This window comes from Vulpes vulpes, chromosome 5, assembly GCF_048418805.1.
Source record: "Vulpes vulpes isolate BD-2025 chromosome 5, VulVul3, whole genome shotgun sequence".
NCBI lineage: Eukaryota > Metazoa > Chordata > Mammalia > Carnivora > Canidae > Vulpes > Vulpes vulpes.
Window position 1 is genome coordinate 120,977,884 of NC_132784.1, and position 16,849 is coordinate 120,994,732.

Consider the following 16,849-nt stretch of genomic DNA (forward strand, 5'->3'; position numbering starts at 1 on the left):
TGCTTCTAGAAGTTGGGCTAGCTTAGATTTCACATTTAAGTAAGAGTATGTAGCGTTTGTCTTTCTGTGCCTGGCTTCTTTCATTAAACATCACGTCCTCCATATTGTCACAAATGTCAGAATTTCCTTTTAAAAGGCTGGATAATATTCCATTGATTATATATACATACTTTGTTTAATCATTCATTCTTTCTATGCAGTTAGAGTATATTCCAAAGCCCCTCAAGCTAGGAACCATGTTGCTATGCTCTGGCTAATGCTAGATGGGCAGGAAATTATGTATGTAATTTCTACATCTGGCAATAAAAATTCCCTATAGAGATTCTTCATCCTTCCCCTTTCATGTCAAACCTGAAGGGAGGACTCATGTTGAGGATCATGGGGACATTCTGTGGAAGGATTCTACGTCCCTGGAGGATGACACAGAATTCTCCTCCACCACAACCTACCACAAGAGTGTACAATAAGCTTGAATTGTATTCAGCTGAAATGTGAGTGCTGTTCCAGTAGATAGCCTTAGTTAATATGAGGATTTTTTTTAAAGATTTTATTTATTTATTCATGAGCAAGAATGAGAGAGACAGACAGACAGACAGACACAGGCAGAGGGAGAAGCAGGCTCCATGCAGGGAGCCCGATGTGGGACTCAATCCTGGGTCCCCAGGATCACACCCTGGGCTGAAGGCGGCGTTAAACCGCTGAGCCACCAGGGCTGCCTAATATGAGGATTATTAACATTATCTGTATAATAACTAATTAACAGCTTGAGTTCTAAAAATCAGATAGCCAATGTACACACTTTACTGTTTATTACCACTTTATGCAAATCACTTAGTATCTATTTCCTTGAGATAAGAGTATATTAGTAATGCTGAACTGACTGCAGTTCAGACAAGCAGGTTTTTAAAAATGAGCTACTATTTCATAGCTGTTTCTAAGTTTCTAAATCATCAGTTGTCTCCAAGATTTTTTCTTTTGATGAGCATAAAAAATCCTAGACCTCCTGAGTGCTATTAGTTTCTATAAAATGCGCTGAAATATACAACCCGTGATTAGGATAAGGGAAGTAATGATCTTCAAACTGAAGAGTTGTACGGAGAGTTCCCAAGTCAGGTTTTATAGAAATAAACACTAGAAAATAAATGCTATGGAACTCATCTTCTGGAGAGGATAATGTAGTAACCTGTGTCTCTAGTCAAAGCTAATTAGAGGTTTTGGTTACCACAGGAATCTTAGAAATACATTTTATCAGCATTTTTACAGGGTAATATTCATTAAAATTTTGAGATCTCATCTGTACAGTGTTCAAATGTCATTCTTCATCATTATACAGGATATACTTCAATTTTGTCAGCTTAAAGATTTTTTTAATCAAGATTTTTTGTTTTGTTTTTACAAAGTAAAGATTTTAGAGTCTATGTAAAAAACCAGTATTACATAAGATTATTTATGAGGATTATACACCAATCTATGGAAGAGTTTTAATGAGAAGGTTATTCCAAAAGCAAGAAAGCTTTATTACAACCAGTCCTCACATTTTTTCAGGAAGGGCACAAAGGAGTTTTGCTAAGTAATTGGTTTCTCTTTCTGCCAGCACAAGAATAGAAGTTACAGTTCATTAAGTTAGGAAAGGCAGCACATTTTGTACCTAAAACTTTTAAGACTTTATTACCTGTTAAACATTATCTGTCAGTAAACTTGTAGGGATTTGGGGGCCTTTCTCATAAAAATGTCTAACTACTAGAGTTTCCAAGAAGTTTAAGATATTTAGATGTACTATTTTCATTGAACAAAACTGACAAGTTGACAAGTGTTTTCACTGTAGAAGTTAGTGATGGGAACACAGGCTTTCATCATACAGTTCTGAGGTCGAGAATCTCCTTAACCAAAAACTTTAAAGTAAGTCTGCTTGGGTATTGTTTCAGTTTGTCACAGCACAATAAAATAGGAAGGACGTAGATAATGAACAAACCTCAGAGCTCTGATTTACCTTCCTCCAGTCTCAACTATCTAGGTATGGTTTGTTTTAGGAAAGGATTCCTATAATATTTTTTTCCAGACAGATTTTGAAGACTTATCTTCTATTGGGGTGAAAACATTTAACGTGGATGTAGAGAAATTGAAATCCTTGTATACCATTGGTGGGGATGTAATATGGTGCAACCAATGTGGAAAGCAGTATAAAAGTTCATAAAATTAAAAGTAGAACTACCATGAGATCCAGCAATTCCACTTGAGTATCCATCAAAAGGAAACAAAATCACTATCTCAAAGAGTTATCTGCACCTCCATGGTCATTACAGCCTCATAATAGCCAAGATATGCAAACAATCTAAGCATTTATCAACAGATGAATGGATAAAGAAAATGTGATATACGTGGAATGGAATATCGTTGAGCCACGAGAAAGGCACCCTTGCCATTTGTGACAACATGGATGAACCTGAAAGACATTATGCTCAGTGAAATAAACCAATCACAGGAGGACAACTACTGCTTGATTCCATATGTGGGATATTGAACAATCAAATTCATACAAACAGAAGGTAAAATGGTTGATGACAGGGGCTGGAGGAAGGGAGATGGGGGGGGGGTTTCCTACAGATATAGAGTTATGCAAGATGTTATAGCTCTACCCACTGTACACCATAGTGCCTATAGTTATTACTGTATTTATACACTTGAAAGTTTGCTAAACAGATCTGTTACAGATTTTGGGAATTTTTGAAATGAGAGTGAATTGCAGCCAGTCAAAATTCATTCATTTTTGAAGCATTAAAGCTTATGTAATGTAAAATAATGGGAAACTGGTAATTCCTTCATCCTCCTAGCTTTAATAAACATAAGGAGTATCCCAGAAAATTGTAATATACTTCATCATAAGTTTAGTTAAATCTCTGAGAATTGTTATAATTAACATATTGTCGATGTGTCTATCACAGAAATGGTGGGCCACCTTCCCTTAAAATATGGTATACACTCAGTTACAGGAAAAGCAAGGAATTGATGGTACAACATTCTGAAATTTAAATATCTTATAATAGGGAATGTTTCTTAGTTTTTGATGATGTTTCCCCAATTCTGTACTGTAGATAACTAGTTCTAAAGGATAGCTGATAAAAGTATTTTGTGATCAAAGGAATTTTTTAAATGACGATGTACAAAAATTCTGTACGTTAAAAATATTTTAGGGTATTAAGAGTGCTGAGAACTCTCCAATAGAAAAGTCAGTTCATCTTAGAATTTCTTAAATCTACTTGGTCAGTCCTTTGGTGTCCCAGTAGACATTAACATCCAATGGACCTCGTGTCCACTGAGCAAGTTTTAGAATCCTGATATGTAAATAGACCTTTATCTACTTTCCTACAAAGTTTTATTGTTGAAGATTTGACCTGTCACCTGTTCAAAAGTGCAATACTAGGTATATAATTGTCACACTGTTCCAATGCAGCATCTCCCTCTGCCAGCAATGATTTATCAGAAAGTTTGGGACAGATCAAAATTTTTATTTTTATTATGTAATGTTACATCTTGTAATTTTAAGTATGAAATAGTTTTTTTTCCCCAATTTTAGTATCAAAGAGGATCGATTTATCCAGTTTATTTCTTTGATTTATTCTGAAGACTTTAGTCTCTCAATCGTTGCTCCTGCATGTAGGAAAACAACTTTATAGTCTGTTAATGAAATTATACTCTTATGTTAATTTTTATCACCTCTTCATTTCAGTTTTTTTCTTTTTTAAGATTTATTTATTTATTCATGAGAGACACACAGAGAGAGGCAGAGGCACAAGCAGAAGGAGAAGTAGGCTCCCCACGGGAAGCCTGATGGGGCCTCAATCCTAGGACCCTAGGATCATGCCCTGAGCCCAAGGCAGATGAGACACCCAGGCAACCCCCGCCCCCACCGCTGTTTCTTCTTTTAATTTAAATTCAATTCCATTTCCATTTTCTCTCTCATAAGTAGTGATGACCAGAACTTCACATAGATTTTTCAAGTGCAGAACCATGTTTTAAAGGGTAGCAAAATATTTTCTATTTCCTTTGCAAAGTTCTATTTCCCAGCTGCAGTGTTTTATTGAAAGTGTAACATAATCTCAATCTCTGATTCATTTCCTGTGCTGTAACAGAGAGCCCAAATTCCATCACACTGGAATTAAGATTTGGATTTGTTTTCCTGAATGAATCATGTGCTATTACTTACACTGAAATTTTATCATGTTTCCAGATTGTTAATTAAATCTACTAGCAAATTTAGTTTACAAGTAAAGCCTTAAAATAAAGAATCTCTTTTAATATCCTATTACACCTGAACATGACTGGATATTCCAGAAAACCACTTATTCTCTTCAGAGAATATTTACATTTTACTGATCATTTGTTTAGTAATTAAAAAAAAAGAGGACATTCTAGCTTCTAATTTATCATCCTAATATTCTTATAAGTTAAAAAGATTTCTACAAATGTTTTAGAATTCTAATTTGACATGAGAACATGTTAAATTTATTGATTTGTTGTTGATACCCTCAAATCTTAACAAAATCATATTTCGTCTAGATTTCACCCTTCCCCTCCCTCCACTGCATAGTGTTTAAACCATTTTCAAGTTTGGTTTAATGTCTTGCTGAATAATGTAGTAAGCCTTTTATCATTTATGATATGCATTTTAACAAATTCATCTGTAGAATGCCCCAACATCTGCAATACATGAATGAAGAGAGAAAGAAAGACAGACTAACAGCATAGGCTGAGGTCTTTATGCTCACAGTCTGAAAGACAAGTCTGTGGAATGACCTGTTTAATCAGTAAAAGAAGATGCCAGATGTTGCATTATTCTGGCAGCCACTACTAAGGCCAGAGAAAGGTTGGGTATTTATCAGCTGAAGCTTTCTAACTACTAGTCTGAGGAGTCAGAGCAAACCAGCACCTGTGCAGAGAACGTGCAGAGAATCATGGAGCTGGGGGAATGTGGTGGAGTCTGAGGTCCTGAGTCATTGAAGGAGAGGTTTACTTTCTGTATACTTTAATAGCATACATTTCTTGGGGAGATATACACTAGGAAGAGTGATGAAAGTAGAAGATTTTTGAAAAGAATTAAGATAACCAGGAAGGTTTTTGTCGATGATCCTGTAAATTTCTTCTTTTACAATGGATCTCCACTCAAAGATCTGAGTGGGTGGACATTGCTGTTGTTTACCTCCCAAATATAGCACTGCTGAATCTAAAATGAAATGCATTCACCTTTTTTACTTTTGCTGAAAAAAAATTCAGGCAAATAAGATTTAAAAGCTACATCAGGTAAAATAATGACTAATCTCTCCAATTGTTCACAACTATTTTATCCAATTTTTCATACTCTTAACAAAAAGTGAGGGATTTGCCATCTCGGAAAAATGTTTTAGAAAGCAAATATGGTATTACAGCCATCTGCTTTAGGACCAAGATATCCTGTACGTTAAGTCTAAAGTCATAGTAAGATTTGTAGAACACATACAATGAAAATATTTGCATGATTAAAAGCATAACAAAAATAAGTGAGGTTCTAAAAAGCTGGAGTAGACATACTTGTCCCTATTCCCCCTGCTAACAACAACCCCAAACTCTAGGCATTATATGTAAAACAAGCCTAAAAAGACTACACGATGGAGAAAAGAAGGCAAATCATCCAGGGACCTCAACACCCAGGGAATGATGGGAATTCCGAGTTCTCTTTTTGCCTCACACGTCCCAGACAGGTTGGTGGAGGACTGCCCACTGCGATAAACAAAGAAGTCCCTGAAAATCTTGTTTTCTCTAGCCAAAGGTCTGGGAAAGAGGCAACCTTGCAGATCAGGAAGTTTTTGACAGTAACGGCTCTCCCCACCCGCCCAACCCTCCCCACTGCTCCCACTGGAAGAGTTGGGAAACTAAATGTCTTCACCAGGCCTATAAGGAGATTCTCCAACCTTACCTCACTCCTGGTGGCACCAGAGAAGGCTGAGTGGAAAAGTGGTAGGCTGGAGTCCCCGAGGAAGCCTCCTGTAGTGTTAGAACCTTCACCACCACACAGCCATTAAAAAAATAGAGCATCCATGGAGGCCACATGAGTGAGAGTAATGAGGCACACCTGTCCCGCCCCAGAGTGCTATCAGCTGAGGTCAACAAATAATCTAGATTTCCATCTCCACCGGTCAGTAATGAAGTAGCTCTCCTCCCCTCCACCCGCCACTGACAAAAGTGTTGTGCTAAAAGAGGAGATTTAATTAAGATTGAGAATTTTATGACATAAGACCCCAAATGTTCAGGTTTCAATTTAAAAATCAATCATCCTACAGGAACCAGAAAAATCCCAACATGAATGAGAAGACAAGCAACAGATGCCAATGCCAATATGACAAATACATTAGAATTATCTGACAAGTATTTTAAAGTGGACTTCATAAAGATGCTTCAACAAGCAATTATGAATATGCTTAAAACAAATGAAAAAAAAAAGTGTCAGCAAAGAAATGGAAGATAAAAACCCTGCAACACCCAGGCTTCCCCCCATACTCATTGAATTAAAATCACTGAGAGGATTCAGCAATCAGTAGGTTTTAACTCCCCAAAGATTCTAGTGAGCAGCCAACTTCAAGAGCCATGCTTCAACTCCAGGTTTTTTTTTTTTTTTTTTTTTTTAATTTTTATTTATTTATGATAGTCACAGAGAGAGAGAGAGGCAGAGACACAGGCGGAGGAAGAAGCAGGCTCCATGCACCGGGAGCCTGATGTGGGATTCGATCCTGGGTCTCCAGGATCGCGCCCTGGGCCAAAGGCAGGCGCCAAACCGCTGCACCACCCAGGGATCCCCAACTCCAGGTTCTTAAACTAAGGTGTCTATCAGGGTCACTCAGAAAACATGATAAAGACACATAGATTCAGACCCTAAGACTTCTTCCGCAAACATGATTCTCTGTATTTTTATCAGCTTCCAGATGATTCTGAGAAACATCAGTTTGAGAACAGCTGCTTTCACTATTCAAAGGAATTTGCAGGTGGTTCTCCTCATTGAAAGATGCTGCAACATTCTTGACCCCAAGGATGAAAGAGCTGCATTTACATGACCTTGAAACAAGAAGTAAAGTTTTAGTCATACAAAAAAAAGGGGGTAGGGGGCGGGGAAAGTTGCAATCACACTTTGGATATGGGTGTTGAGGACTTAATAGGTTTAACCTGGGCTATCAAATTTAGGAAAAAAAATCCACACACATTGAGGGCCAGTTCGAAAATGTAGTTATAGAGTAGGTACAGGTTATGTATGTTTATGGGAAATAGGATGGAAGTGAGATAATATGTTAACCTGTCATGTGGCCCACAGGAGACATTAATTTTCCTCTTGGCAGAAAAAGAAAATAGTTCCACGTGAGTGCCTCTTCCCATCCAAAAAAATTAAAACTAAAAGGGAAGAGTTTATGATCAAGATAAATGATTGAATGGATAAATGAATGAATGAAACTTTTGCTAAGTTACAACTTCAAAACAGAAACTCTAACGAAGGCATAATGCCCTCTAAGGTCATTCTTTAAGGATGTTGCTCCCATGTCATACAGGGAACATATACATTAGAAATCCTTGAGGCACTTGTTAAAAATACAGATTTGTAGGATCCCTGTAGGATTTACTGAATCAGAATCTGACAAGTAGAACCCAGGAATATGTATTTTAATAAGTGCATGAGATAGTTCTTATGCATCCTAAGGCTATGAGCCACTGGTACAGTGGTAATTTGAAAAGATTTTTAGGATACATATTAAAAAGTAATAATGGATTTTTAGAAATTATATTCATAGTTTGCATAAAGTTTCTACCAGCATGAGAACTTGACAAGTAATAAAGTATGTTGAATCTTGGTTCCTATGAAATAAATTCTGGGTCGATCTCATGTATTAAACAGAATTGGGGGTGGGTGGAAAAGCTATCCTTGAGTCACATTGGATCCAGTGATTGGAGAGTGGACTTTATTCTCTTATATTTAAAAATAATATTTGTTCATGAGAAATACCTTTAAGAAAGTAGACAGTTTCTGCCACTTTATTTTATCCATTTACTGATTAACATTTTCATAAGGCTCAACTTAAAGTCAACAATTCCTATTACATACAACAGAAAAATTCCAAGGTTCTTAAGTAGACTTTTCCCTACAAACTTTACCAAGTGGAAAGGGGAAATAACTAATAGTTTATATTCCAAGTACATGTCAATATTTTTAGGACTTAAGATGTGTTGCCATCAAACCTGTATTTCTTAGATTAATTGTATTAGTTTTATTATCAATATTAGCTAAGGGCAGCTTCAGTCATTTCAGGATCCATATTACAAAACTCAGAATCATCTTAAATTTCATTTTCCCCTCCCACCCCTCATTTCCTCCACAGTCAGTTGCCAAATCCAGCACATTCCACATATTTCATGCCTTTTGGATCTGTCATCTCCTCTAAGTTCCATTCTACTGCCTTGGTAGTTGGAGGCATTAATGCCCTTGGCTAGAATACGGGAGCATTACTTTAACTGGCTTCTCGGTCTTCATCTAGCACATTCTATAAATTGACATCCAAGAGACTTTTAAAAGACTGAAGTTGTTGTTTGCCTACTGGAAAAACGTGCTGCTTCTTATTTTCATTCAAAATACCACTGAAACTCCTTAGAATGGCATAAGTCCTTTTACAACCTGCCTTGCCGTTTATTTCCAGTATCTTATAACTCTATCCCACAAAGAGTTGGAAAGGGCCTCATTGTAACCAACGGAAATCTATTGTGGTATTTCAAGCAAAGATAAGGTATCAGGCTTTTTACCATGGGGTCCGTGGCAGGGTCCTTGGGAGAAATTGATCTCCCTAGTCCCTTCCCAAACTATGGAGTTGTAACTTCCTCCGGCAGAAAGAATCTTATTTCCTGGTGTCTTTCTGTTCAACATCTATATTAATAGGAACACTCAGAAATAAATTGAGGTCATCGGGAACTAGGAGATAAGCATTTAGATGACAAAATATTGATTTTTTCCCCAAAGCTAAAGTGCTTTCATAAAAGAGTAAATAAAATCCTTTGTGGACAATTTACAAATGAAATATGTGAAATTGGCTTTTTCCTAAACCATGTATTGATTCGACATTCATAAACACTTTTGCTTGTCAATAGAGTGTGATCACTGCTCCCGATCTTTATGAAACTACAAAAGGACGTAACTACCCAATTAAATTTAAGTGAAACATTATTTATGTTAGATTAGCATTATGAGATGAGCTTCCTTGTAAGGTTTGAAGACAAAATGTCACATCTAGATGTTTTCATCGTGTTCTTTTAAATTAATTTCATCAAAATGGAAGTACTTTGTCACATGAGTTTGTCAATTTTATTTGTATTAGTTTTATGAAAATTATGAGACAAGGTTTGCTTATATAAAGACACAATCTTAGATGGAAGCAATATAAAAGATAGTTGACATTTACATCATCCTTGCTATATGCCAGACTCTATGTTTTTGATAATCAACTCATTTGATCAAACTTGGTGAGTCATTACTTCTGGTATTATGAACTCAATAATTTTTCCAGAAAGCACAAAATAAAAAATTTAAGGTGATATTTTCGAAACTTGTCAGAGCCACAGACTGGGAGGAAGTCTTTGTAAACTGCATATCTGAGAAAGACTGGTATCCAGAATATACCAAACAAAACAAAACAAAACAAAACCTCTTAAACCTCAGTCAAGAAAACAAACAACTAAATTTAAAATTGGGCGAATGATCTGAACAGGCACACCCCCAGAAAGATAGACACATGGCAAAAAGCATATGAAGAGATACTTATCATCATGAACCATCAGGAACTGCAAATTAATACAATAAGATACCTCCTACACACCTATTAAAAATTCCTCAAATCTAAAACTCTCAAATGCTGACAAAGATGTGAAGCAACAGGAACTCTCATTCATTGTTGGTGGGAATGTAAAATGATATAGCTCTTTAGAAAATAGTTTGGTGGTTTCTTAGAAAAGGCAACATACTCTTATCATATGATCCACATGTACCTTGCTATTTACCCAAAGAAGCTGAAAACATGTCTACATAAACTCCTGCACATAAGTGTTTATAGCCACTTTATTCATAATTACTCAAACTTGCAAGCAACCATGATGTCTTTCAATACATGAATGGATAAACAAGCTGTGGCACACCCAGATGATGAAATATTACTACTCATTGATAAAAAGACATAAAGGAAACTTAAATACATATTGCTATGTGGGAAAAAAAAGCCAATCTGAAATGGCTGTGAAATGGCTACATACTGCATAATTCCAACTACATGACTTTCTGGAAAAAGCAAAACTGTGGCGACAGTAAAGGTCAGTGATTACAGGAAGTGGAGGAGGAGAAGGGATGAATGGGGGAAACACAGAGGATTTAGGGCACTGAAAATGCTCTCTGTGATACCATGATACGGATACATAATCATAAATTTGTCAAAACTCATAGAACACAACACCTGAGTAGACCCTAATGTAAACCACAGACTTTAGCTAATAATAACATATCAACACTGAATCATTGATTCTACTAAATGTACCACCTAATGAATGATGTAAATAATAGAACTGTGTGTGTGTGTGTGTGTGTGTGTGTGTGGTGAGGATGAGGTGATACTGTGGGAACTCTCTAATTTCTGCTCAATTTTTCTGTAAACTAAAAGTGTTCTAAAAGAAAAAGGCTACTCATTAATAAAACTAGCTAGCCCCAAAGTTAGAGTAGAACCATAATCCTTGAACACTTTGTACACTTAATATTTTTTAGCCCGTATCTTAGCTAACTAAGCAAATTAGACAGAAAATTTCTCCTAAGATGCATGACCCTGCTTGATCACTGCCCACTGCAAGTTCTTAGCTGCTTGAGAGCAATCTATTACTGTACCATTCTAACTCGGGGATAATCCTATGCTTGCTTTATTTAAATGCCCCAGAGGCCAGTATGTCAGAAGAGTGACAGACAGCAAAGTGCCAGAACTTTGTAGCTTTCAAAATTCAATTCAAAAGTGTATATTAAATATTCCTCTTGAGATTCCTTGCTGAAGATTCTTTGGAGCTAATTCTAACAGTCCCTGCAAGGGGGAAGATCCATCTGGCAGGAAATGTTCTCATTAGGAGTTTCATGATAACCCCCCCCTTTTCTGGGTTTCTTAAAGAAGTCCTGTGGATATGTGGGCATTTGATGTTCGCTCTTTAGGCAGGTGCTCAGTTAGATGGTGACCCTCACATCCTCTCTGTCAAGTCCAGCAGAATGATTAATGTTACTAGAACTACACTCTGAAAATAAAGGTTTGGGTGAAACTATGTTAAAAAATTGGGACTAGATTAATTTCTAAATTATTTGTTTCTGAAGACAAATCTTTTGCTACTCAAGACAATATTATTAGAATTGCAAGTAAGGTAAATGTTTAAGGAATTATTAGATCAAACTTTTAAAATTAATAACATAATGCACAATATTTACTTGAATATCTTGATTCAAAGTACACATTAAAGGCTTTAGACTGAGGCTTTACAATTTAATTATATTCTAATGTATTTTTAGGGTCATGATAGTTAGGTTTAACTAGGAAATACAATTTAGATTATTATATGCACTTAAATTTAAAATTAGATTTTACATATTTAAAGCAGTTCTCCAATATATACAGTGGCAATAAATATTCCATAAGGGTAATTATGAGTAAATGATTGAATATTTTCAAGCTATTATCAAGGATAGGTTTTTAATACCAAGATTTGAAGCAATAATAAAATTAAAATAAAATAAAATTACTCAGCTTCTGGTCATTGTGTGGCTCAGCTTCTGGTCTTTTTGGGCCTCTCTGCTGGGCTCCTGGAATGTCCTTTTGAAATGACTTTCCTCAGAACAAGTGGTAGAGAGCAAGGAAGAAGCCTGTAAAATGACCTATCATCACCTCTGATCTATTCCAGTAGTTACATAGACCAGCCCTGATGTGGTGTGTGAGGGGACAACACAAGAGTGTGAACTCTGGGAAGCTGGGATTTTTGTGGGTTGTCTAGGAGGCTGGCTTCTAAGTGGAGCCTTTGAACCACATGGCTAAATGTTTTTTTGCTTTAAATAATTGTCCATTCTTTGGAAATAAAATACAATTAATCCAGCAGCTATAAGTAATAGCTAAAAGTATGTGGCACTCACTGTATATAACTACTCTATTTCACACTTTATGTCAAAATATTAAAGCTTGAAAACAAAAAGGCAAATGGTTTTTAACTTTAATCTCTTTCAAATCATATAAGTAAGTATTGTCAATGTAAGTGTTTATTAAAGAACATAGTTTTTCATTAGGAACTTAGTTGAGAACACCAATTCCCTTGATATACCATAGAGTTCACAGATAAAAGCATCCTTAAATTATTGTTAATCTCCACTGTGTAGATGCTTAGATCTGACCGGGTTCACTTAATACTTTTGATGATTTTTCCTCTTTAGTTTTAAACTTCCTGATTTCACCTGAAAAATGCTCTCAACCCACACAGAAAGGAAAACTATAATTATAGGCAGATCCATTTTCTGCTAGGATCATTCAGTAGGACTTTTTCCATACTCAGAGTGAACTGATTTTCCCGACGACAAAGAGGAAATAATACCAACTATCAATCTTTAAAAAACAATATTGCTATATTAAAGCATTGTGGAGGGAAGAAGCACTAAACTGTAAAGTTTACTTGCCCTTTGGGGTGATAAACTTCTGGTATTTTAGAATCCAGTTACTCTCATCCAAAGTCTTCCTTTAAGTTGTTACTGAAATTTGCTTTCAAAGTCTTAATTAACAGTAGAAATTGTGACATTTTACACAAGCCATCTATTTAATATTCAATAATTTATGGTTCAAGTCACTGGCTTCACGACCAAATTGCTTGACTGAACTCTTCACTGGCTCAACTTCAAAGGGCAGTTGAAATTTGAGCCTTTGAAAAGCATCTGAAGGCTTGAGTTATTTTAGCATTATATTCCCCATCCTCAAACTCATAATGGCTTGGTGAAACATAGCAGGTTTATAATTAAAAAGAAAAGATGTATGTTCTGTAACTTTGAGCAACGGATGCTTAAAAATTCAAGCTAACTTGGTTTCTTCTCCACTGAAATTTTTGGGAAGAAGGTTTACCTTAAAACTATATTAATTTTTAAAATAGGTGTAAGCAGTATCCAACATCTAGTACATAGGTTTCCTACTTCTTCCTTCTTTAAAAAGACAGTAGGTCCATTTAATACTTTATCATCCACTATTTCTTTTCTCAGCACAGCTAAGGATCATGGGCTGAAGGCTGAGAGATATATTAGTGCCATTAAATATTACACTTTGATACTATATGCCCCCAAAATAATGAGAATTATATTCCTCATTGTCCCTAATGGTTTATTTGAATTCCTATCTAGAATTGGATGAGAAAATCATCAGACTTCTATATCTCCTTCCACACATATAATTACTTTAGAAATGGGATTGGCTTTTTCAGGGTCATAGCATATTTAGAGTTGAAATAATTTTCTGAATTGGGAGCTTCACTTGTTTTACTTTTATGATTATTGATTACACAATGGCATTCTCTGTGTTTATTCCCCAAATCTGCAAATGTGATTTCTGGCATAGGTGCAGTTCTGTTATGGGCTGAATTTTGCATATCTCCCAAATTCATAAGTTGAAGCCCTAACCCCCCAATATGTTGATATTTGGAGATAGTGGCCTTTGGGAGGTAATTATGGTTAGATGAGTTTATGATGACTACAGTTGGGGTTCTTTGTTGAAACAGAAACTAACTTGAAGGAAAAGCCAAAGGAAAGATAGAGCAGCTCTTATTCAATCACAGGCTTCTCTAGGAAGATCAATCTCATGATTCATTTCAACACTTTCTGTTTTTGTGCCACCCACGGAAGAGCTACATTTTTAGGACAGAGAGTGTGAATGCCTATTTTGGGCCATTTGGGCATTCCCTTGGTTTTTAGTCTAATTGATATGCTATTCCCACAAAAACCTTAAAAAGGGAAACTTTACCCAAAAAAACCTGGGTGGATGCTGAAGAGATATAAATGGATGTGTTGCACACCATATTTCACAAACACTAGTGGTATAATTGTCTACCTGAAGATGATAAGTCTGAGTTAAAGGAAAATGTCAATGGCTTGCAAAATGGCTTGACATGCAGATGTACTTTAGAAAACAGTAGGTGTAGCTGTGAGCTAAAGTTACTAAAAAATTAATCACATTAAATATTTTTATGAGTTGCTATGCTGATTTCTTAGTAAGACAGAGTAGATTTGTTCTTTTACAATAGGAAGTCTTGCTAAATCACCTGAACAAGTTCTTTAACATTTCTCAATATAGTTTTATATTTTTTTAAAATGGGGATAATAATATCAATATATTCGAATTATTATGAAGATTAAATAAATTAATGCATATTCAGTGCTTAACAGAATGTGGGGCTATAGTAATTTTTCAACTAATGTTAGCAATGACCATTATCAATATAGAGGTACATATTCGTAGGATCAACGCATCTCATATTTCATGTTTGTATTTAAACACCTTTATAATTGGCTTTATAAAAAATATATTTGCACTTGAACCAAAGACACATCTAAACTCACCACTGATCCCATTTAAACACTAGTTTTCTTCAACATGAAATTACTTTTCTTAGAACCAAAACTTATTGGTTATAAGTTTAAAAAATACTTATCTTTCTCAAACATGCTCTTTATTTTTCTTTCAGCGCATGGAACTATGAAGCAATATTCATTTCAGATAGCTTATTTTAATGATGTTAAAAGTTAGGGGTTTGAGAAAGGACAGAAAATGGGTATAGCCAGATCTAGATATAGTTTCAATGACTCACCAATGGAAAAATCACAAATTTTCTGAATGCCAAACAGAAAGTTCTTGCAAGTTGAAATATTTGTAATGTTTGCAATGTTTGTAAATTTTGAAGGGCTGAGGGGAATAGAAAGGGATATACTTATCCTTGAGATATGTATATAAAGTTAAGTTTCGAGAGATGTGAGCTCACAGAGCTTTAATATTAATAATAGGAGGTGTCATACTTCAGCTTGATTAAAGTAAATGCTGAAAGAAATGTTTATTTTTAAAAATTCTTTTTATGTTTTTTGAAAGAAATGTTTAAATTGGCCAATGTGTCATTTTCTTTTAGGTTGTCCTGAATGGCTAGAAATTTCATTTATTTCCTCCTTTATTACCAAACAATCAGATTTGAAAGTCTGTTCAGTTTTGTTATAACTTTGGGGTCCTTAACAGTTCTCTTGTGAATTATGGAAATAGGAAAGAAACTAGGAAAACAGGAAAGAAATATGAATGTATATTCTTTCTCTGCTTGGTATATATGTCCACCTACTCTAAGATTTTCATGTGTGTCATTATTGTAAAGAGGCTGTCCTGGCCTCTTTAGAGATGTGCATGACACAATTGGAGAGATATTGGAGAATCTAATACATACTGGAGCTTACAAAATCATTACAAAAGTATTTCTCTCTCTCTCTCTCTCTTTTTTTGATGAAGACATTTTCTGAATCTCATGGCATGGTGGATGCCAGGGGGTCTATCAAATCTTCTAAAATGTTTTTGCCATATCTTTTTCTAAGTTAAATAGAGACCTCAATTCAATAATTCTCAAACTCAAGTGTACATAAGGATTTCATGGTATGTCTTTAAAAACCAGATTCTTGTGGTCCATCCCCAGGAGATTTTTTTTTTTAAGATTTCATTCATTTATTTGAGAAGGAGAGGGAGAGAGAAAGCATGAGCTGGTAGGAGAGGCAGAGGGAGAAGCAGACTCCTCACTGAGTAGGGAGCCCGACGTGAGACTTGATCCCAGGACCCTAAGATCCCAACCTGAGCTGAAGGCAGGTGCCCAACCCACTGAGCCACGTAGGCACTGTGGGGAGATTCTGATGTAAGTCTTCAGAGGGATCTAGGAATTTGCACCTTTGTAAAACAGCACAGATGACTGTGATAATTGTGCTCTACAGGTCACACTTAAAGAAACACTCTTCTTAGAAGTTACAGTAATAAGTAATAAGTAATATCACTATCACTTATTACTACTATTACTACTACTACTATTATTATTTATCTACTAATAGTTGCTCTTCCAATCAACTCTCTGTTGTACTTCCAAATGAGAGAACAATAATAAAGTAGGTCCAAAGCATTTTATATATTACTGTGAGTTCATTTTTGTATTTATATTTAAATATGAATATTTGATTTTAGCTTATAGGCACCAAACCTTCATTCCATTAGCTGTTAGTGGGTATGCTACAAGAAGAGAATCCCATGGTCAAGTAGCTGACATAGTATGTAATACTTTGTCATTTATCAGAGTTACAGACACAGGCCAGCACACAGAACTCTGTAGCTTTGTTTTAAAAAGGCTTCCCAAGACTCTGACTCTGGAAACTTCTTAGTAAGGGACAACTGTTAATATCTTGCAGAAATTCTTCACAGAGAATTAAATCTCATCTTGCTTTCTTGCTAAGCCTGGTATCTTTTCAGCAATTCCGGCTACTGCTTTGGTCTAAAATTCTTCTCATTGGCACACTTGAAGCTTACACAGAGAAGGATCAGTCAGAAATGGCAGTGTCGACGGCTGCTGAGGACAAGGTGTCTTCCAAACTAAATCCGATTATAGGAACTAAAGGATTTTCATATGGCTAAAGATTGTGACAGGTGTGGGGAGTGTAAAATGCCCTTTGAGCCCATCTTTTTGAAAGATTTGGAAATAAAATCAGATAGCCTTTGTGAGAAAAAAAAAACACTTAGTGGAT